This window comes from Vanessa atalanta, chromosome 12 (genome assembly GCF_905147765.1).
Source record: "Vanessa atalanta chromosome 12, ilVanAtal1.2, whole genome shotgun sequence".
Taxonomy (NCBI): Eukaryota; Metazoa; Arthropoda; class Insecta; order Lepidoptera; family Nymphalidae; genus Vanessa; species Vanessa atalanta.
In genome coordinates, this window is record NC_061882.1 from 3,288,782 (window position 1) to 3,312,295 (window position 23,514).

At 32.2% G+C, this 23,514-nt stretch overlaps 1 protein-coding gene across 1 annotated transcript in view; it reads right to left on the reverse strand.

Annotated features, from left to right (window-relative positions):
- The window catches only part of LOC125067781, a 104,708-nt gene that overhangs the window by 47,332 nt on the left and 33,862 nt on the right, over nt 1-23,514 (reverse strand). The window contains exon 2 of the mRNA XM_047676543.1: nt 20,181-20,229. The gene's annotated coding sequence lies outside the window, so the exon portion shown is untranslated. The remainder of the gene's footprint in view (nt 1-20,180; nt 20,230-23,514) is intronic.

Genomic DNA, 23,514 nt, shown 5'->3' on the forward strand with positions numbered 1-23,514 from the left:
AATCACACATGACGGCAACCCACTCCACGTAAAATTTAAAAACGTAGGTAAACATATTAGATTTTATTTTCTTTGCTCTTAAATTACAATTGACGCCTACAATTTGATGTGGAGGGGCGCACCTTCGTGAGTAATTGATTTTAAGCGTTTCACATTGTTCTAAATTCATAAATAAATTAAAAAATCACTTGAATTATTCTTATTAAACATTTCAGTTTTAAATTTGTAGTACTTATATATAACATATATGAAAAAATAATGACATTCCGTAGTCGTATAACGTCATACATTTTATTTAAACCTGACGAGAAAATTATCGTAAACAAAATATTATGTTAATTATAAAATTAATTTTATTTGATAAAGTATATTATTAAAAAAAAAGGTTGTTGACCTCAGACGCTTTCTTAAATTTAATGAAATAAGGCTGAAACTATGTGATGAACATCCATTGTTAGGTCAATGTACTAATTTCACGGTGAAGGTCGAAACATGAGTATTGATCTTGTGACCCAGTCTCGTCACATCAATGGTCGTACGTGACATCTTCAACAAGATACTTCCTTGTTCAAATACTATTATAGTGCTTAAAAGTATTAGAATTGGAAATGAAAAAAAATAAAATAGAAAATACTTAAAATTACTCCAATGTCAAATGTAAAGCATATTGCGTGCATTACGTGAACACTTAATATAAAAACATAAAAAAAATATTTACAGTCATGATTTCAAACAGGTTCGGAGTTTAAGCGAGATAAGGTAAACCTATTCAGATAAGAGAAACCGAATTACTTTAGTTTTTTTGTTAATGAATCTATAGGCAAGGTATATTTGTTAAAACACAATTCATTCAAAATACATTCAATGCCAAAAGTATGAGCTCTTAATACCGTTCCTAAAAACGAGACTGGTCTTTTTTATGCCATAGTTGGCAAATGTGTTAACGTACGTGATTCCTTACAATGTTGCCCATCCCTTTTTTCAATGTCTTTTGACGTCATCGTGACTAAAATTCGATGAGCATAAATTCCTGGCAGTTTAAGCCTGGCGAGAAAAGTATTGTAAATAAAATATTATGTAATCTAATAAAAATTAGGGGAATTCATCATGCCGTTTCATTTAATCGAAAAATAAAGAAACATAAAAACTGTTTTTTCAAAGTTATTAACGAATCATTTAAAACAACAAACGCTCCATGAATAAGAATTTCAAGAATTTATTAAATAAAATGTAGGTCTGATTTAATTTTTTAAATATAAAACCGGTCATATTTCTATCCTTATTCAGTATGTAGTTCTTCTAGGATTTTTTGCTCTATCCTTCAAAATTGCCACCTCAGTAGCGTGCGTTGGGTCGATAGCACCGGCCCGCGCCAGATCTATCAGGTTATCACTAGGTATGTAACGTGCAAGTTATTTTCTTTTGTCATTCACACGTAATTTAAATCTTTAAATTCACTTTAAGCATTTAAATTATTCTTGTTAATTATATTTATACTTTCTCCGATGACAAAATATCCTTTTAACTATACATAATGACTTTTAAGCAGAAATCGACTAATTTAAAATACCTCTATAAGCAAGTGCAAATTGAATCTTCCACACTATCATTATGAGCCAGTTTTAAATCTTTAATAAATGGTCCATCAGCCACACAAAGTGGTTACATGAGGCAGGTCTATAAAAGGCATGAAAGTTATTTGATGTCAGCCAATCGGTCCTGTTATCAACTTTTATTTATGACGTGAGTAAAAATTGTTCATGCATCATCTCTTAGAGTTCTCGCCTGGATGTTTGTGATGCAAATTGTCAACGTTATTTTGAACATTAACAAGTATAAGCCAATATAATATAATACAATAATCTTTGGACATTTTTTTAATTTAAACATGAAAATGATTAATATAATATTGATAAGATATAGAAGGTAGTATTTCTAACAGAGAATTGAAAAGATTTAACTGAAAATGGAGTCGTCAATCTCATATGACTGTCTTTATCGTGGAAGATTAATAATAATTAATCTCCAGTTTAAATTAAGAGCTTCTCCTACACGTGGTTAGATTGAAAATATTTTTTTAAATTAATACCTTGTTTTGATAATAGTCTTTAATATAATTTTGGGACCATTTCTTATTCAAGTTCTCAGAATACTATTAGCAATGAATGCGTCTAGACTTTTCTTAACCTACTGTTATAAATATGCATTAATGAATTATTATTACGAACTGATTTCATAAATTTTAAAACGTTGTTGTTAATTTATAACAAAAAGCGTTAATATTTAAGCTGCAGTACTGTTACTTTTTATAGGTATGTTAGACAGATAGTAGGTTTCAAGGTGTTTAAAGTGATTTAATCGTGAGAGCTAATACTTTCATCCTGATTGAGTTTACAAATATAATTTGGCACTGCAGTAGGACTTTCGCAATACCAGAGTAACGTAAATATTTTAAAATAGTTGCAGCAGTACCTAAGCAGCGTGCTCTTATAAAGCAATTAAACCGTTGTTCGACAGAGCCCGAAATTATACCGTAAATTTCTCATATTTACAAAATAGGAAACGGCTTACACAATAAACTAGCTAGTATTCGTAGGCTTAGATTAAAGTGTCATAATATTTCAGAAAATTTTAGAATTCCAAGCCACTAGTACAATTTATAGAAACACAAAAGTTATAATATATTTCTATACAGTAACAGCCTGCAAATTGCTTACTAAGCAAAGACATAACCTTCTCTTGAAATGGCTTAGAGTTTATTCCACCACGCTACAATGCAGGTTAGTAAATATACATGTGGCAGTTTTACATCCAAAAAATGCATAAATTAAGCTAATCAAAACTTAATGCGCTCACATTTAAACACAACGATTGAAAGTATTAATGTGCAATAGCTGATGAAGGGTGGTACCTACACATCCATTAACGTCAGATTAATTGCCCGGGCGGTAACCACTACCAAACCATTTTTGGCCACTTTACCAATTGATAGGAAGAGTCAAGAATGGTTACTGTCTTGATATAACCGCCATGCTTAATGTTCTTATTGATACCGGTTTCAGGCACGTTTAAAGCGATGCTAGGGATCGAAGATTCAACGAACTACACTTAACACCGCATAACAATTACTTTTTATTGGATAATCGTCATTCAGCGACATTTCTTCATGTATGGTAATCGTGCCGCTTATCTTGTTTATTGATAGTTGTCAGACGAGAAAATGTCATAATTGACGCGATTACTATTTGTGGTTTATTTGTATGATTTAATAAAATGTGACTAAGTAACTTGTAACTAATGTATGTAAGAAAATCTTGGAATCTTAATTTCACCCACTGAATTAGGATGGGAGAATCATAATTAGGTTGAAATTTTGCACACGCTCTGACTTCTGATGACAATACATGACTAGCTAAGAAACGTCATTACAAATCCAATATGGCGGCCTCCCTAAGATGACAGGGTGTTTGAAATCCACCCCCATGATATGGATATCAAATGAAAGGGTTTGCTGTCAGGAATACGAAAAAAATACTCACGTGACTTAAATCCAATATGGCGGCTGTCCAAGATGGCGGACAGGCTAATTGAAATGCACTCCCATGATATGCGTATCAAATGAAAGAAGGGTTTGCTGTCAGGAATACGAAAAAAATATAATTTTTGGACAAAACGCTCCATTTGTAATTTTTAGTGCGTGCTAAAGGCATGTTCTTTTAGTTTTTTAAACTATTCGTATTCTTATTAATATAATTAGTAAATAATAGTCTATACAGATTTCACACAGGTACGTATGGTGTATAGCGTATTTACTCTTTATATCGAAACACAGCAATACAAGGAATTGCAATTTGGCCGTACTAGATAGCAAAAGTGAGCTTAGAGCTTACGTATACGGGTTTGTAATTAGTCTCAACGCCAACTATTGTTTATGCGTGAGTGCACTCACGTGTACGAATTTGCAAAAAAACGATTCAAACTAGTTCATATCAGTTTTGTTGGCTTCTATTAAGTGTTAGCTCGAAACACATGATTTAAATTAATATTGATGAATAAAACCAAACTTGACATATTGAAAAAACATAAAGTAATATAAATCTTTATACGCTTTTATACGTTAACCCCTTCATCATCTTTCTACGTCTTGGCATATACTTAGGGGCAGGGCTTTCTCCAAGCCCTTTTAGGAAGGTACCACCCACTTATCAGGTAATCTACCGCCAAATAGCAATACTCCATTGTTATCCTGTTTGAAGGCTGATTGAGTCAGTGTAACTACTGGGTACAAGAGACATAGCATCTTAGTTTTCGAGGTTGGTGGCGCATTGGCGATATAAGGAATGGATAATATATCTTACAGTACCAACATATAATGGGCAGCGGTGACCACTTAGCATCAGGTGGCCCATTTGCCAGTTCGCCTATTTATATCATAAAAAAAACAAATCGTAATTTCGGGGCGGAGCAAATTTGGAACGTAATGTCCAATGAACAGTGATAAGTAGTTTTGTGACATGCATGTTTGTGTATGCCCTTATATCTGCTATAAGTATTCTTACCATGCTGTTACTACAGAACAAGTCGAATTACGACCAATAACTGTCAACGGTACGTAAATAATGTATATGACCTAAACTGTGGGGCGTAAATGAAGCAACAAAAAAGTATCTTATAATAATTCTCGTATCTCAACGCACAGTTGAGTTATTGCCAAAAAAATAAATTCAACCCTTTTTTTCCAGATGGCGGCGAACGCACATAGGAAATCGAGGTAAAAAATTTCAAGTTAAGCTTTTCTATCCCACAACATATCCAAAAGTCAGCTTTCTCGGTTCATTGGCATTTCCAAACTATAATGACTGGACTACGAATATTTCGGAAATAATATACTTGAAAAGAGTACATGTTTGAGGCACTTCGTTGTAATTGTTTCGAGTCTTGCACATTGCTAAGATCCGGTATTTCCAGGTCAATTTATTTTGTAACGATAGAAGAAAGAAGAAGAACTTTAAAGGTTTTTCTGTACGAAACCTACGCCTATTTAATTATAATTTAACAATAGAAGTTGGAGATGAGAGCTTGTATTGAGTATTATATTATAAGCTATATAACCTTTTGTTACCATTCAGGCTCGAGGGCTTGGAACTTGTATAACGGACATAACTTGCAGCTTAGTGATCTACTGCGCTTGCACATTTACCTGACTATAAAGCTTCCTGTGTGACGGGAAAATTGCTAACTACCTGTTTTTAAAATAATAATATTACAAAGAGTTTTATTTTTGAAATTCGTTACTTATACAAAAAATATTGAAATCGCATTGGGAGAAGAAAACTGAGCTTCAATAGGCCAATGTTTTACGGGATGCCTAGCGATGTAAAAAGTAGGATGGATTCTCCCCCCTTTATCTATTGTCGTCCCTACTTCTTACACAAGTGATAAGGTGGGATAAAAAGGAATATTTGTAAAAACTTAATTAATTTGAGGTATTGCTACTATTCTTTTATTCTATATCTATTAAAAAATTCTATAAACCTAGAATAAAAGACCTATGATAACTTTTTCCAAAGGCTAATGTTGTATTTGCAAATGAGTCACGTTTATTTATATATATATATATAGCGTATGTATACGTATAAATGAGTTTGTTATATGTATATCACGATTAACTATTTATATAAAGGTAAATGTTAAAATAATTGCTGTAACGATTCCGTTTCAACATCTTTATTCATCATCGTGAACAAGGAAACGTTGTGAATAATGTTTTTTCGTGTCAACAAGCTCTAAGATAAATAGTATGTTTATATCAGGTTAGGTATATTTATATTATATACATATTCATACAAGGTTTTGACTTGATAATTGTTCCATTAAGTAGCTTGTAAAAAATATGTCTAATATTTATAAAGACCGCTTAACGTAGTTGTTATTGTTAATGATATTTTTTCAAGAAGGAAGTTCTTAAATCGGTTTTATTTTTATATCTATATAACTCCGTCATTGAAGAAAAGATTTGGTATGGTACTTTTGTTGGAAAAGGTTACTACTCTTACCCGTTTGGTTCCATGTAAATTTGAAGAAAAAAAACACCCTTAGGGCGAAAAATTACGAAATGACATTTGGTATGGGCTCTATTTTATTTATATATATTTTAACTCTTCTATATTTTATTAGTAATAAAAACTTTAATTTAGGTTATAAACTTTTTTTCTGCTATACTACTTTCTGCTGATGATATAATTATTTCAATGCCTGAATTTCCATTTCCCGTCTCCTCCTCCTTTATTAAATAGAGGTAGGGAGGTATTCATTGCTGTTCGTTAGTTTCGCTAAAATACAAAAACAGCTCGATCGATTTGAATAATATTTGTTTTGTTTTGATCACTTTATATGATACAGTGGTGATTTAAAAGAACTAAAAATAATGAAAAGCCAAAAATGTATCTATTTAGTATGTAAATCGTCACCTACAGTTACTACTATTTATTAAAAGTAGTACTTTTAATAAATAGCGTTCGCTGGTACATTACAGTTTTGTACCTATCATAGGTACAAAACTGTAATTTAAATTTATTACTTTTAAAAATAGTCTATTTTGTTAAAGTTTTAAAGTAAAAAGTGATATAAATTGTAGGTGATACAAAAATCAGTGTTGCATAAATGCTGATTCAACATTTTTTGTAAGAGCCTACTAGCCAAAAATATATTTATGATTTTGTCTTATTATTATCATAAAACGTGTTGAAACACAACATTGAATGGTGGTCCAATGTATCACCATTCTATTAAGAGTTCAGTACGAAATAGGCTATTTGACCTTACTGTAGTAATGTATATGCGAATGAATCTTCAGTTCACTGCTCTTTTATTAAAACTTCTTTAAGACAAAAGTCATAAGGACTAAAGTGCTGTATTTTTTTTCACATATAAATAAACTTATTTTATAGACAATGCTCTCTATGTTTATAGTCGTAGTGGTTGTTACACTGTTCACTTCGTATGTGGTCTGTGCGTTGAATATTTCAACTTAAATCTGACATTTATTTTGCAGCTGTGAAAAGTCGCGAGACAATTGATGAAGTCTTGGTAATAAAATCTTAAGAATTCCGTTTCGTTCCATTAACTGTGTGAGTCAAAGAATTTGTTTAACAAGGACTTAAATATTATTTAAGCAGGAAAACACTCTGTTTTTTCAGCTTATTTATAAGCTTAACCTTTTACTAATTTTAAATTTACTCTGCATAGACTGAGCTTCAATGCCTCTGTATAACTTAATTAGTAGTAGATATATATGTAGTTCTTTGTTTTAAATGCTCACACCTCGTTCAAAATACCACTAACAAATGTGTTTTTGAAGTATTCCTTCAATTGTGATAAAACTTGCTGAGTCGCTCTGTGTATGCCAGCGAAGGCCCTGGTCTAAAATAAAAAGGATTTATCTTCGTACGTTTGTCCTGTAATATAGCTTTTATGTACACCCTTAGTCTACCGAAGCGATGCTGGGACGGGTAGAAAAAAGGTTTAATTTATTAAAATTGGTTTGAGAAATGAAAAAAGTGAGAATAATTTTGTCAAGACTGTTTATCACGCTCTACGAGATGATATTGATATCCTGAAACTATCACCCGCTAATTATGCAACTACCGTCGGATATAATTAGTACGGAGTCAACATCGTCATATAATATTGTTTAGCGGTCTGATCAAAAACATGCTCTTAACTCACCGCAAAATACAATCGTGAAATATCAGAGAATGATAAGCTGCAATGGCTATATTAATTAAAACATTTAAAGGATACAAGCATCAAAATAGAATATCACATTAAACACATTAAGTCGTTTTTAAATATTTCATATAAGAGATATGAACTTACTTCTTACAGAGTAGAACTTCTGGTTTAAGTATTAATAGTAACTTTTAACTCGGAATAAGAAAATTAGCAACTCATACGAGCTTATATCGAGAGCCGAGATTAACCAGTGGCTAGAACACGTGATTTTTAACTGAAGATGAAACCCGCAAACCCGCATTCGAACCGGCATTTGATCGTGGTGGGGTAAGAATAATAAGGGAGAAGCAGCCCACCTGTGGGACATCTACAGGCACTGTAGAACGATATAATTTTTCCAAAATGTTCCTTGTAATATGTTATAACAAATCCTCAATTAAATAAGAAATAAGTTAATAAATATAAATTAATTAATGTTTCATATGTACAATTAAAAAAGTCATATAAAAATAAGACATATTAACCATTGATGTACAGTCTTGATATAAAGCGCTAAAACAAAATTATAATGCATTTATATACGACAACTCACACTAAAAATGTACAATTAAATACTTGGCGGTGCAGAGCAAATTGGCCAATAACGCCTTAATTGAGACATTCAGCTGAATGCGTTAAGATTCGAATCTCGCTAACATCGCTACACTTGCGCACAACATTTGACAGCCATGCGATAATTACATTCACGTTATCGAGGTAATTAATAAATGTAATATTTTCGTTATTTATGTAACTTTTTAAAGTTTGAAAAAACAATATAATGTTATTTGTATGATACGTAGATAATTTTATTAAATAAGATAACTTAGAAAATAAAATTCGCTTGAGTGTCCCTTCGACAAAAATTCGATTTCCATCAAACAAGTTAATTAGCTATTAGACAGTTGTTTTCTCTTTTGCTAGATCTTCGATTTGATATGAAAGATGATTTTTGGTTCGGAAACGAGCTTCGGAAATGTTGATTTGAAACTTCTTTTGGGTGGAACTTGTTGTATAATATATGATGTCATTTATGAATGGCTACAGATTTTTTAATAAGTACTTAAACTTCAAGTGTTTTCCACTTCCCAAAGTAAAAATAAAATATGAAATCTAAGTATATTTGGTATATTGTGGTGGTTATTATAAAAATAATATATATTTTTTATATTTTACACTTTTTCCTTTGACAGTACTGTAAGTCTTATATCTCGCCCGGGCGCCACTCCCCGATGGTTATCACGATTACGAGCCGCTATAGAGACGCGATTTAGCCGCTAACGATTTATACACTTGACGTTACTCGTCGTATTAATATTATATGCATTTAAGATAGAGGTTTGAAAAGTTGATCGTACTTGTTATAATTTTATGTCATAGTTTATGAATTTAACATTTTTATATTTGTTATATGATATTCTTTAAAATTCTCAAGCAGGGCCGGACCGTAAGTTTAGGGGGCCCTGGGCTAACACTACTTAGGGGCCCACTTAAGACATTTCTGAATCTGATTCTGAACTGGTTTGATTAATGGCAGGACTCGCAGGGCTACAAACCATACGATCTTTTTAATTTAATAAAGTTATGGATTCTGTCGCATTATCGTCTATTTTTGACTTTGACTTGACTTAGCTGGGCCATCTTGAATCCGCGGGGTCCTGGGCTAATTTAGCCCAAAAAGCCATATAGTAGATCCGGCCCTGTTCTCAAGTATGTCTTCTATAATATCGGAAAATTCTTTGTTGAATTCTTATTTAAATATTAATTCAAACTAGATAGTGTTAGAGACACCGTTTAATTGAACCAACACAAATATGTTATTTTAATAGAGTATATCATTTACTTACACATAACACCTTAAAATATACAAAAAAAACTAGTATGATTTTGTTACTTCATTTTTTTCCATATTGAAGTTACGCGAGCCTTAAACCATCACCTCAACGAACACCTTTGCCTAGTGCACACATTTATTTTCTTGTCGTTTTTTCTTAATATGACGAAATTATATGGGTACTACTCAGACGAGCTGAACTTCTTTGCTGAGTAAATGCAAATAAGTTTCATACAAATTACATATGCTGCCATTATCGGTACACATGTTATTTGTTTATGCGTTTATGTAAAGATATAAAATCAATTACCGAGTGAGCTAAGATAAAAGATAGATAAAAGTCTACAATTTAAAATAGATAAGATTGAGAAATATAACCTACAGTATTCTAGAATGTAAAGCCTAGAAACACTAAACATTTATAACTCAAATTTAATTAGCAGTAAGTCGAGCTTAGGGCAAATTATCGCTATATTTGTGTTGAAATATTAACTTGTCAGCAATGCAATGTCGGGTTACGCTCCAATTCATCTCATTAGCGACGCAGATCTGCCTGGACTAATGGGCCATTACTTGCGCAAGTTGTACCTTTATATACATATTCATTTCTTGTTTGGTCTGATATATGTGATGAAAACAATTTAATGTCATAATGAGTTTGTTATCGAATCGATTCAATTGTTTTAGTTTAAATGAGCAAGTAATCGAAAGCGTTACGAATTCCATTACAATTGGGATAAGGTAATTAGTTTTAGTTCATTTAATATTATAAAAACATTTTTTTAATATAATCATGGAAGTTCATAAAAATTATACAACGACTTTTCTGAAGCTATCTGTGGGTATTTAGTATATATGATTAATTTTATTCTTGGACTATAATATTTTATATCGTTACTAGTTAATAAAAGCCGTATATCAATGTGGACTGGGTGAAGATATCCTCAGAAAGATTGAAGTTTATTTCACAACTTTACAATTGAAATCCAAATTAATCCACCAACCCTCTTCGGATTTTTCGAAGATCCAGTAATATGAATAAAATAAAGTAATTACCTATTATAAAATATTTTATTAACTGTGATCATTATTTTAATATACTAATAATCATCACCTTAAACGAAAAGGCAATGATGTCAAACCTCCATATTTGCATAGATAGTTATAATATTCTATACTGTAATGAAGTGGTACGATTATATACAAACAGACAGATATTTTTTTACTACGAACATTCAAAAGATCTTTAATGTGCATAAAGCTTTGTAAGTAAATATAGCCGAATTAATTTTTAAACATTTATAATATAATGCTTAATCGAAAAACAAATTCAATTAAACACTCTGGTCAATTTTCTTTTACAATAAAGAGATTTTGTTTGATTTGTTTTTCTCTTCTCTTTTATTTTATCTATGTGATTAATTGAGCCGAGATGGCCCAGTGGTTAGAACGCGTGCATCTTAACCGATGATTTCGGGTTCAAACCCAGGCGGGCACCACTGAATTTTCATTTGCTTAATTTGTGTTTATAATTCATCTCGTGCTCAGCGGTGAAGGAAAACATCACGAGGAAACCTGCATGAGTGTAATTTCAACGAAATTTTGCCACATGTGTATTCCACCAACCCGCATTGGAGCAGTGTAGTGGAATATGATCCAAACCTTCTCCTCACAGGCAGAGGAGGCCTTAGCCCAGCAGTGGGAAATTTACAGGCTGTTAATGTAATGTAATGTAAAAAAAATTGTGTTCTGTAAAGCGATCTATTTTTTATCTATCTATCAGCCTAAACGAAATTTTACTGGACCAGACACTGGACATTCACTGTTAGGAAGTGTTATTTCAGGTCATAGACCGATTCAACATTAATAAACTAGAGCGTAACCGGGGCGGGCTTGTTATAAATAGAATGACAATATTAAACAATATTTTATTATTAACTAGCTGTTGCTGTGACTTCATTAACGTGATTCGTTTAATGACTTGGTGGTTCAAACCCCAGTACTGAGTATTGTTGTTTCCGGCTTAAAGGGTGAGTGAGCCAGTGTAATTACAGGCACAATGGACATAACATCGTTGGGAACTAAGTCCCTAGATGCATAAGGGATATAAGGAATGTTTAATATGTCTATGGATGGTGGTGACCGCTTACCATGGTGGCCCATTTGCTCGTCCGCTTATCTATATCATAAAAAATATCGTATTCGCCCAACTAAGCCAGCATTTGATGAACGAAACTCCTCAAACCATCAATGATTCTTCAACCAAGAGATCCTTATGCTTGTAATACAATGCCTAACTCTCCCTTAAACGATTGGCGATTGTTCTAATCAGTAATTAGTAGCCACCCAAGCAGACAATAAAGCCCTATATTCAATTTGTCTTAATTTTGTGTTAGCTAGCGCACTACCTATTGTACCTAAAATGGTTGTACTAATTGACAAACGCCTGTAATGCGGCGTATGTACGCCAGCTCACCAAAGTTTTAACGCCACCCGAAGAGTGATAGGAAACCTCTTATCATTAGCTGGTCTGCCTTCCTAAGTTAAATTTATCGAAAATACATATCGAGGCTCGATTGCCGTGAAGAGTTCAAAAAAGTAGATTATGTAATAGTATTGAATATATATCACAAATTAACACTAATTACGAAAGTTGCTCAATTAATTTTAAACTTATCTCTTTACTAACAGGTATTCGAAAATGCTTTTAGATCAACTGGTATCGCTCGTACATTTTCAAATCATTAAATAATTGAATTAATTCGAAACAAGATGGCGGTACGATCTATTGTTTCATTAGCCTAACCCATATCACGTATGGCATAGATCTATTATCAGCGGCGAAAATCTCGTTCCCATCTACTTCGACCGACTTCGTGAGTCTGCCTGCCTTTATGAACTTTAAATTCTATTGTGCTAACCTAATTATGTTAATGTAGAGTGCATAACTGACGTTGCAAATAATTGTCTTTGTGGACCATAAATAGAAGCTAAAAAGCAATTATTTATCATTTAGTAGTACAAAGTATACAAGTAATTCTTATAGATTGGAATTACTTTAAAATTGCCTTTTTTATAATAGATTATTGGACTGCCAAATGGCCCCCCTGCTGGTATCTGGTCTCCACCGCCGGTAGAAATTCTGAGCAATATTATCCATTCCTTTCATCGCCAATTCGCAACCAACCTTGGAGAGTTGGAAGTTATGTCCCTTGCGCCTGTAATTAACTTGGCTCTCATCGTTCTTGCCGGAGCACAACGGTCCTTAGTATTGCTGTTTCGGGGTAGAGTAAGTGATGTGTGTGTAGTATAGATGAGCTTGGCAAAGACCCACAACCATATACGCCTACATTCTTTTTTTGCGAAATTTCTGAAACATTCAGCGGAATTACATACCCTTTGACAGTCTTCGTCCAAATATAATCACCCGATTGACAAATCGGGTGCTCGATTGCCATGTGGAAGAAAGATAAACTAATAAACACACTTTCACATTAATAATAGGATTTTTAATATTAGCAGTTATAAGCCAGAAGGATGGAACAAAATTACGAAGGAGTTCAAGAATAACGAAGATATGTCACTCTGTAGATAATTGTTACAAAACTATTGTCTATTTTGCATTAAATTACTTTGGTAATTACTAGCCTGCCCTATGAACTTTCCCGGCTCCAAATGCCATCCAATTTTAATAACACAATAACGAATAACATCGTAATTATTCAGTAAACGCAACGTATACAATTATAAACATGATAATAAATAATTAGTAATTGTATACACAAATGTACCTACATAATAATTAATCAGGTTTGTTTAATCATTCCCTAAGATGTAACACCCCATCTTATTGCCTCCACTGCTTGCTATTTTACAAGCATTTAATTAAATTCACCTCAGTATGTGTGGGTCAAATCTTGCAAATAACTGATTGAACAGCCAATTTTACACACAATTTCAGTTCTGGTAACAATACAATTTGTTTAATAATTAGAATTTTGTTAAAGAAGAGTATTCATCTTTTTACTAACGTCCAATATTGTAAAATTTGGTACAAGTATCGAACTTATCTGAGTTAAAAACGATTTCAAGTTATAGTTAAACTTCTGTCGATAGTTGAAAAAAGATTCACCTTTAGTTTTTTTTAATAATGTTTGCAGTAATTCAAATATTAGTTAAAACGAGCACCAATGTTGCGTTTAAATAAACATCCATTGCAAAATGGTCGTTATTGACTCTCTGGTATATTGGGTGTGGGCATTTCTTGACAATCTTGAATAAAGATTTTTGACTTTGCCTTTATATCTGTAATTATCTACTTCACAAAATAAAAGGAACCGAAATAAACACATAGATATAAATCTATATATATTTCAATAAAATTCATACGGATCCGAATATACCTAATATTTTAAGGTTATACTCATTGTCATACCCGGCGCCTATCAATCCTATATCAAAATGCAACGGTGCCACATCAAAGTGCCATTGTAACTCGTAAGCTGTAGCCGTCTTATATGGCATCTCCCTTGCGTTGACGAACGTACATGCCCATCTGTCAGCGCCTGTCATTAAATCTTCGAGCCCTTTTATGTTAATGTGATCTTATTATGCGGAAGTTCCGAGAATTAGTCGATACTGCGATCTTCGAATTGTACTTATAAGCATTTCGAATTACCTGACCTTTATTCTTAACCTCTTGAGAACTATGTTCATTTAAATTAATTAATTAAGTAACGAAGTTGTTTGTAGTTTAGAAGACAAACCGTAATGAAGTTATTACTTATGTGCATTCCGTGTGTAGTTTTCTGTTACTAAAAATATTTTAAGTGTAACTTAAAGTATGGTAACCATTCCAGAGCTGGACTTAGCTTGGAGCTTATTCCACCATGTCACTTGAACAATGGTTGGTGGTTACATATGCGGTATATTTTTTTATGGCACTTATAGGATTCCTCACGATATTTTCGTTTACTGCCGAGCTTGAGATAAATTATAAACATCTTATTGATGTTGCACTTAGAAATTTAGTGGCGATGGCCTGGGTTTGAACTCGTGATCCTTGTTTAAGATTAATATATTCTTACTAATAGGCCATTTTATCTCACGTAGATATGCACACACATATAAACTGAACAAAACTTTGATTTAAACATCAATCATATTTTATAAATAAGAATTACAATTTAAATTGTACACGCAAACACGTATCATATCTAAACGTTTTCGGAAAACGTTTTATTTCTTCGGATATCTACAGATGTTTCTAAAAACTACAACTTTACTCAAAGTCTGCATACATTGATATAATGTTTTTATATTTTATATCAGAAAATACCTCAACACGGATGTTCATAAAATATTGAGATGCGAAAGAGCTCTAAATAAAAATGATTTGAATATGACAGTATATTATATTTATTGCGCACGCGCCGGCCACCGGCATCGATCGATATGAAAACAAAATGTACTTACTCGACTGCTTGCATCACGACCACACGGGCGCGAGTTTAAAAATGGTTTAAAAATAAATACCACGGTATAATTTTCAAATTTCACACTCGAATTGTAAAGGAAATTATTTTTGGCTAGCTATCACTACACACAGACAATAAGCGCGTTTGAGCTTTCGTGTCACTGGAAAGGCATTTAATTAATTTTCTCGAGATAAGATATGATTTTTGTCAGATCAAATGAAATAAAATACTTTTATTCAATATAGAAGCATTAAATTGACGACCTCCATGGTCGAGTAGTGTGTACACCGGTTTTCATGGGTACGCCACTCCGAGGTCCTGGGTTCGATACCCGGCCGAGTCGATGTAGAAAAAGTTCATTAGTTTTCTACGTTGTCTTGGGTCTGGGTGTTTGTGGTACCGTCGTTACTTCTGATTTCCATAACACAAGTGCTTTAGCTACTTACATTGGGATCAGAGTAATGTATGTGATGTTGTCCAATATTTATTTATTATTATTATTATTATTAAACGTACTACAACGGAACCACTTCGGAAAAGAAAATACATTTAAAGATCTTTAAGCAGACAAATGCAACTTTGCAAAAATGAAAAATAGGTTTAGTCCGAATGTTATTTGAAGCGTTGTTATGAAAGTCGAATAACATTGACAATGAAACAGTGTCAAGCGCCAATTCTATTAAGATGTTTGAATATAAAGAGAAATGCAGTGACGCATCTTTACCAATTTACAACATGACAGATATACACTCACATAAAAATATTATAGACCTTATTGTAATATAATACGGAGCGAATTTGCAAAGCATGGATTTGGTTAACAGTAATGCTGAAAGGATATTTTGTGAGAGCATGGTACAAAATGAAAATGAATTAAGAACAATCTGCTTCAATCAAAAGGCGTTAGGCGAACTTGACCCGAGATGTGTTTGTGAGTATTGAAATAACTTTTATACGCTACACTATATTAGCACTACATTGTTATTCCAAGTTTTAAATGCTTATTTGGTTCAGTTGCTAGCTTACAGAGCAGATATCGAGGTACTGAGTATAAATCCCGGGTTCATATTCCTAATACCTAAAACATTATTGAATTCTCAGTAGGAGCCCTGAGTGTGGAGGTAGGCAGTGCGTATTTCCGTTCTTTTAAAAGCAAGTAAAGTTGAGTTGTATTTGAGTCTGAAGATTTGTCGCCCCGGTGGATGACTTACTCCTGTATAGGCTAGACTTCATTATGTATAGAACCAAATTAATATGTTATCATTTCATATCAATAATAGTTTATTTAAATACCTACTAGCAATGCACTCATAATATTTTATTATATTCCTGATAATATTGTAAAGAATAGTTTTGTTTAAATTTTGTTTACTTGTAAGTATATGGAGGGTTTGAAATAAACTTCAAATTTTTTTTTTTCGGTGTACTTGATCAACTACTCACCAGAACACCGAAAAATTAATTTAAAAAACAGTAAATGTATTTGTAAGGGTATATTGTGTGACATATAAAAAATAGTAAGAGGCTGAAGCAACGAAGTTTTAAGACGCAAGATTTAAAAAAATATATTAAAAAACAAACAATTGTTAATTATTTTTGTAATGTTACGAGTACTTGCGGGTGTAAAAGTAAATAACCATACTCTTTACTCACTCTGTATAAAACCTGTTACGCACGAATAGCACACATCTTTCAGCTCTTCGGCCGAGAGAGTGGCCGGATATTCTGAATTCGTAGATCGATCAAATCTCTATTCGTAGAATCTATACAATGCAGTATGTACGTCGTATATTGTACGATATGATATCTACGTACTCGAGATTTAAAATTACTCCTAAACAAAATATCAATCTGCGACGCCATTAAATTGTATAAATACCAAGGTATAATAAATAATGGAAGGAACACGTAAGATCGTTATTACTAGGAAAAAAAATTGCTTTTCGCAACTGCAAAAATATTAGAACGCCTCTTAGTAGTAATCGATATAGTAGTAGTACTAGACTCGTGTTGTTTAAACCTTCCCTATTAAAAATATTAATTATTACTTTAAACGCTGTATAATGTCCGTAATAAATCTACCACTGATAATATGAAATTAAAATAAACTTGTAATTAAAACATAACTTATTATCTCGATTCGCATAAAACCATTCACATCTCAGTAAACATGTATAGATCGTTTTTTTGTTTTAACATACGCGTTCGACGTTAAGGTAAATTGATAATACTATTTTAAATAGACAACATGGTTTTACATTACCTGATCTTAAATAAAATAAAATTTTATAAATCAATTATAGTTTTCTTTAAATTATTTTGTTTGAAAGAGATAGGGTAGGTAATCTGTCCGACGGCAGGTGAACACCACCAGTAGGCTTTTGCACTGTATGAAATATTAACGACCCCATTGACAGCGCACCAGCGACCTTGAACTAAGATGTTATCCTTAATGCCGGTAGTTACACTGACTTATTTATCTTTCAAACAACAACACTAAATATTGCTATTTGTTGATAGAATATTTAATGATTGGATGGTAGTTATCCAAATCCTTGCCAACAACAAAAATAACTTAGAGAAAAAATAATTAAATATAACAGAAAAACGGTTCTTAAGTTGTATATAATTTATTATTTCAAATTGTATCATATATCAAACTTATAATTTCCCAATGTCACATAATTAAATAACTATAAAATATTGCTCCGCTTAGACAACAAGCTTCCTGAGATAACGAATATCAATCATGCCACGAACATGTAAAAATCAGGAATCCAACACGGAAATTATACATCGCATTAAGTCTTGGGTGATCTGTTGTCGGCTCCTTTTATGTGATCAAGTATGGAATTGTTATTTACAGCATGTATGAAATAAAATTTATAATGAGTTCCATCTGTATCGTTAATTTGATTTATCGATACATTTAACATTCAAAGCCAAATGATTTACCTCTTAGACTATATAGCTAATAGAGACAAAAAAAAACATTTTATTGGTCACGTAAGATTTCAAAAGAATGTTATTTAATATTTAAATTTCGACTTTCGTTTGCAAATCATATTATTATTGGAATAAAATCTTACCTTTTTTTAATTAAAATAATTTATTTATATGATGGCAGCACATTTTTTGATTGGAAACCGTTAAATTTTTATTTAAAAAAATATTTATTTGTATTAGGCATTATTCTTTATTAGAATACTATTTGTTACAGATGTGTGTTAAAAATTCGTATGAGCCTAATATTTAGGATAATTTATGAAAACGAATATTTTTGTTTGTAATAGATTAATGTCTTTATTTAATTAAATTATATAGATATCATCGTTTTATACGTATGAATATACTTGTTGGTGATCTATTTGGGCCGATATGTTGAAACTTCAGGACTTAAAATTTATAGGCACAATTCCGGAGTGACACTCTTGTGTAAACACAAATCAAAACAAAAAATCGAATCAAATTAAAATACCTTAAATTATTTTCTTTACTGAAATTAAGAATATAAGTATTTTAGAAAAACAATGTTTTTGTGACGCAGAGGTCGTTGCCCGCGTCATTAAAAATGAAACTAGCCAGCTCTACCATTTTAATATTCACTTCAAAGTTTCTTGTGCGTAGTGTTATCTGTCAATTACTTATGACTAAAGATTATAAGCCAGACAGACAGACAGACGATTTTGAGCTATTTAAGAACATTACGAATTGTGGTATAAAAAAAGATTCTAAATCGCACTAACGTTTGGTTCACTGCGATGTTTATAAGGTGTCGTTAATAAGGCATACGTATCAAATCATTTATATAATTATGTTATACCGGAAGTGATTTTTAAATCATGTATAAACAGGTCACGTCACAACACGTCATTGACCGAAACGTACATTTCTATTATAATTCGAAATTCAAATTATATTCCTCATGTGATTTATTTAATACACATTATTATATTTAAGACAACTTTGCTTCAAGTGCTATAGTCTAGACAATATTATACTTATACATATATGTATTTCTTTGAGACACGTTTTAATAAAAATCACAACAAAATAGCAAAGAGGCAGCGAAATTAATGATTACTAAAATCAGCTGTCAAAGAGACAGCAACAATACGACGTCATTCATACGCTAAATTAAGATATAGAGAAAATTAATGAAAGCGGCATTTAGAGAAACAAAGGATACAAATTGGTACTAAGATGCTGTTTCATTTGTCAGAGTAAAGTGGTCGGGTGACATCTTTAGAACGATTAGTGACAGCGCTGGTGGCGAGATTCGTTGGATCCAAGTTGACAGTTGAGAAATGACTACACTTTTTACACTGGTAAAGAAAGTTGACAAATAGGTATCATTCGTATTTAAAAGTCGAAATAAAAAAAGGGCTAATTAATAGATTACAACATTTTAGTCTCCACGATTTATTTATTAGTAATGAGTCAAGTTGTATATAAATTCAATGATTTATTAATAGATGTAGAACTGTTCATATAAATTATTATTTATTGTTTTTTTCAATTTTAGAATTTTTAAATATATTATGGAATTTTAATCATCACCTACAACGATAAGCCCCGTACTATATCATGTTCGTTAGCCTAGTGGCTAACTCTACCTAGCTCGATTGTCAGCAGATCATAAGGACCCATGTTAAAAACCAAGGTCAGGCCAATTTGTGTTATATCATCTGTCTCATTATTAGTTATAATGTTGGCCGGCAGTGAGCTAATGTACCCCCGAAAGTACCGGATCTTTTCCTTTGGTTTGATTGTCGTACAGTCGAAAATTGAGAGTAAGAAAATAGAGTCAGCGCTTGTGATGGTGCGCACCGTTGTGTACTATACTGTCTATTTGGCTGGTCTCTATTGAGAATGGCATACGTGGCCCAAATCACTTAAAACAAAAATCAATACCGTTTTAGAACATTACATTCACAGCTGAACCATTGTTTATGAGGACAAACACTTCACACTCACAGAAGATTCTAAATCGAGATTTATGACTATTGAAGTATTATTGAGTATTTTCATTGACAGAGGCGATTGATCGTAAAATGTTATTAAATTCTTTATTGATGGCACGTGTAAATAAATACCTTGGTAATTCCACTCGCTTTAATCGCTCAAAACTACCGTGAAGGGTATCTGTAACAAAATAAATTATTTTATCAATTTAATATTTTTATACATACATATTTAAATCAAATTTATTAAACAAAACAACCAGTAATACGAAAATCCGACGACATATTTTTTTAAAAGTACTTTTTTTCATATTAAACGCATTTAATGATATTAATATATTTTTTTATATTATTGTATAGAATAGTTGAAAAGTCTTGTCAGTTATATAATTGTATTTAACTAATGTGACTGTATTTTAAGATGTTGAAAAAAACTAACTACTGAGTTTCTTGCGGGTTCTTCTCAGTAGAATCTACATTCCGAAACGGTGGTTTTATTTAAATAGTTGGTCAAATGGTGATTCAAAAGTATTGTAAAAGCCTACTTGAATAAATTATATTTTGATTTTGATTTTTTGGTAAAATTCTAAATTCGGAAATTTAGATTCTACTTATCTATAGCAATATATTTAACATTAGATTTATCTTGTAAAATCACAGCTCAAAAGCACTTATAAGAGCCTACTCGAATAAAGTATATTATGATTTTGATTAATGCGAATTTATAAGGCTTAGATTTAAGTGTATTTCACCTTGTATGACTTTTGATAATAATCCCCGTGTCTTTGGTAAAATACACATGCAAAAGCAAATAAGCGATAAATCACCGAGGTTAACATTGTATTAATTGTAAGAACGTTTTACTATACACGTAACAGTTTCGTAAAATCATGATATAATTTAGGTTATGGATTAAATTGGACAAAGTGACATGCCGAATGTAGTTGAAATTTATTACTTGGGTGTCACGAACATAATCTGCCGAGACGTGACCGAAATCCTAGATAAAGTCGCAAATACAAAGCGAGCCGTGTTCGGTGTCCGATTTATATTTATTTAACACTATCGCTACAGCTTAACCTATATGCTTTTGCCATCGTATATATAATCGCAGGAATTAAGCCGACCACTACGTAACATCGTTGGTGCTCTTTGCTAAAACAGTTTATTACTAGTTTTTCAAGTTATTCAAGATTATAGTAACACAAGTAGAATGGTAAATAATAATGCCTTAAGATAAATTAGATATAAAATATCTTAAGAGTTACATGCGTGAGATACGACGTTGGCATATAGCCGGGAGGATTGGCAAAGCGGAATCCAATCGGAGGTCTGTATATTACTCCAACTGATAAATTAAAATTACATCACTGACAAGTGTAACAAACAACACAGCGGGGGCACTCACAACATTAATCACTGCACCCACGAGATCACTTTTATTAAAACAAACTTTACCTGCATTCACATAAAGATTATTATTGTCGGTTAAAAAATTGACGTCTTCAAGCTTATTTGCATTATCATATACAAGCAATTCTAGTACATATTCTCGAGTAGGTAAGGAATTTAATTGCACCGCATTATCGATCTTGGTAGTTGTTGGACCATTGAAGTCCATTTAACAAAATATCACGTCTTGTCCGGACGTGAATAGCAAGTGCAATACAAATACTATGATTTGCGATAATTATATTTAAACTCCAACGTTAAGAGTAATGCATGCGTAAATCGCACGAGAAATTAATGTTAAATCATGATTGTTAGTTTTAAATAACCCATATTATTTGTTTTAAATTGATTGCACTTGAGAATTATGAACTGGTATTATCGCTTTCTGATTCGAATGAGGTATAAAAATATACTCGACTTGATGTGTGGCATTGTAATTGAATAAATCTAGTTGGAGAAAATTAATGTGTTTCTGAGAGGATAAGATAAAACGTAGCATTAAAATATTATGTACTGGTTTTTTTTTAATCTTTTTAATTTAGTGTTAAATTACGTGCAATAACATACGTATTATTTCAGTTGAAGGTAAACGAATGTTCTAGAGAAATGGTAATGAGTTTGACACGGTGAACTCTAACGAAACCGCATACCCAATTGGAACTTTATCGCTGGCAACGATCTGGCTACTGGTTCTAATGGTATTTTATGAATTGATTATGGACTCGGTATCAATAGGGTCGTCTGACATGTTATGTTGACTATTAATTATAACTCATATTTGTTATTACAAAACATAGATAGATTTTTTTAGAACATTTGACATTTCAATAATTGATTAAATGGTCTGCCAAATCTATAAATGAAACATCCCAGTAGAAAACTTGTGAAGAAGTTTAACTAGAATTAAAGTAAAAGCGATTATACGAAAGACGTTCCAATTAGCAGTCTTTTGTAAGTTAAAAGCCGGCATTGAGTCAGAGGGTAGGGAGGGAGGCTTCGAATAATCAGGCACATATTTGAGACTCAATTTGTTTGGTCTACTGATTACTTACTAGGCGCCCTATAACGTCAAACATAAGTTTTATACCTTGTAACATGAGAAATATCCATCAGGATACCGTGGGAAAGGGTGTATTAAGCAACGGTCAATATTGGTTCACGCTATTCATTCTTACCGACGAATTTAGGAGCTACTTTTTCTATGGTATCATCAAACAATTCCTCTCCACCGCCCGTACCTTTTACACCTACGTTCCTCGTGTTTGTATTTAGGTTTGTGATTAGCCCGTCTGTCGCCTTGCCGATATATAATAGTAAATAATGTATTTTTGTGGGTCATTTTTATTGCCGGTGGCTTCGACATCGTCATGGGTGGTTTCTTGAGCGTGGCCTTTCTCATTTTATGACAATGCTCTTTTTTGGATGCCGCGCTTATGTTGAAAATGATAGAGTCTTCACGTGGATTCTTTGTTGCGTTAAACTGTTTGGCTTAGCGGAAGCGGTTACTATTTGATGTTACTTTTTTAAAATATGTCGTACAAAAGGAGTCAAATTGTGAAGTTTAGATTATTGAGATTGAAGCCAAGTATGTCAACCTTTTTAAGTTTGTGAAACATTTTAGAATGTTTAAAGAAGATCTTTTTTAAGTATCGAAAAAGTTAAAACGAATAAAAATATTTATAGATGATCCTATAAAATATTGTTGCGTTTTCATATCCATTTATTTTTTGTTGTCTTCAAGTCATTGTTATTTTTAAAAAGTCGTACTATTTTCATAACCTCTCGTTAATCGAACTACAATCGATACAATGTGATCTATCGCCTCGGTCATAATCAAATTAAACCCCTTATGATGTGAAGGATGCTGTAAAATCTTCGCGGCTAATAACCATGTTCACACTCGCTGAGAAATAATTATGTAAGTTCTCATAGAGACAGTTCCTGGGTGAAAGAGATAGTTGTATAGAATTACATACGATCAAAAGAGCCAGCGACATTATTTTTGTGAGTGGTG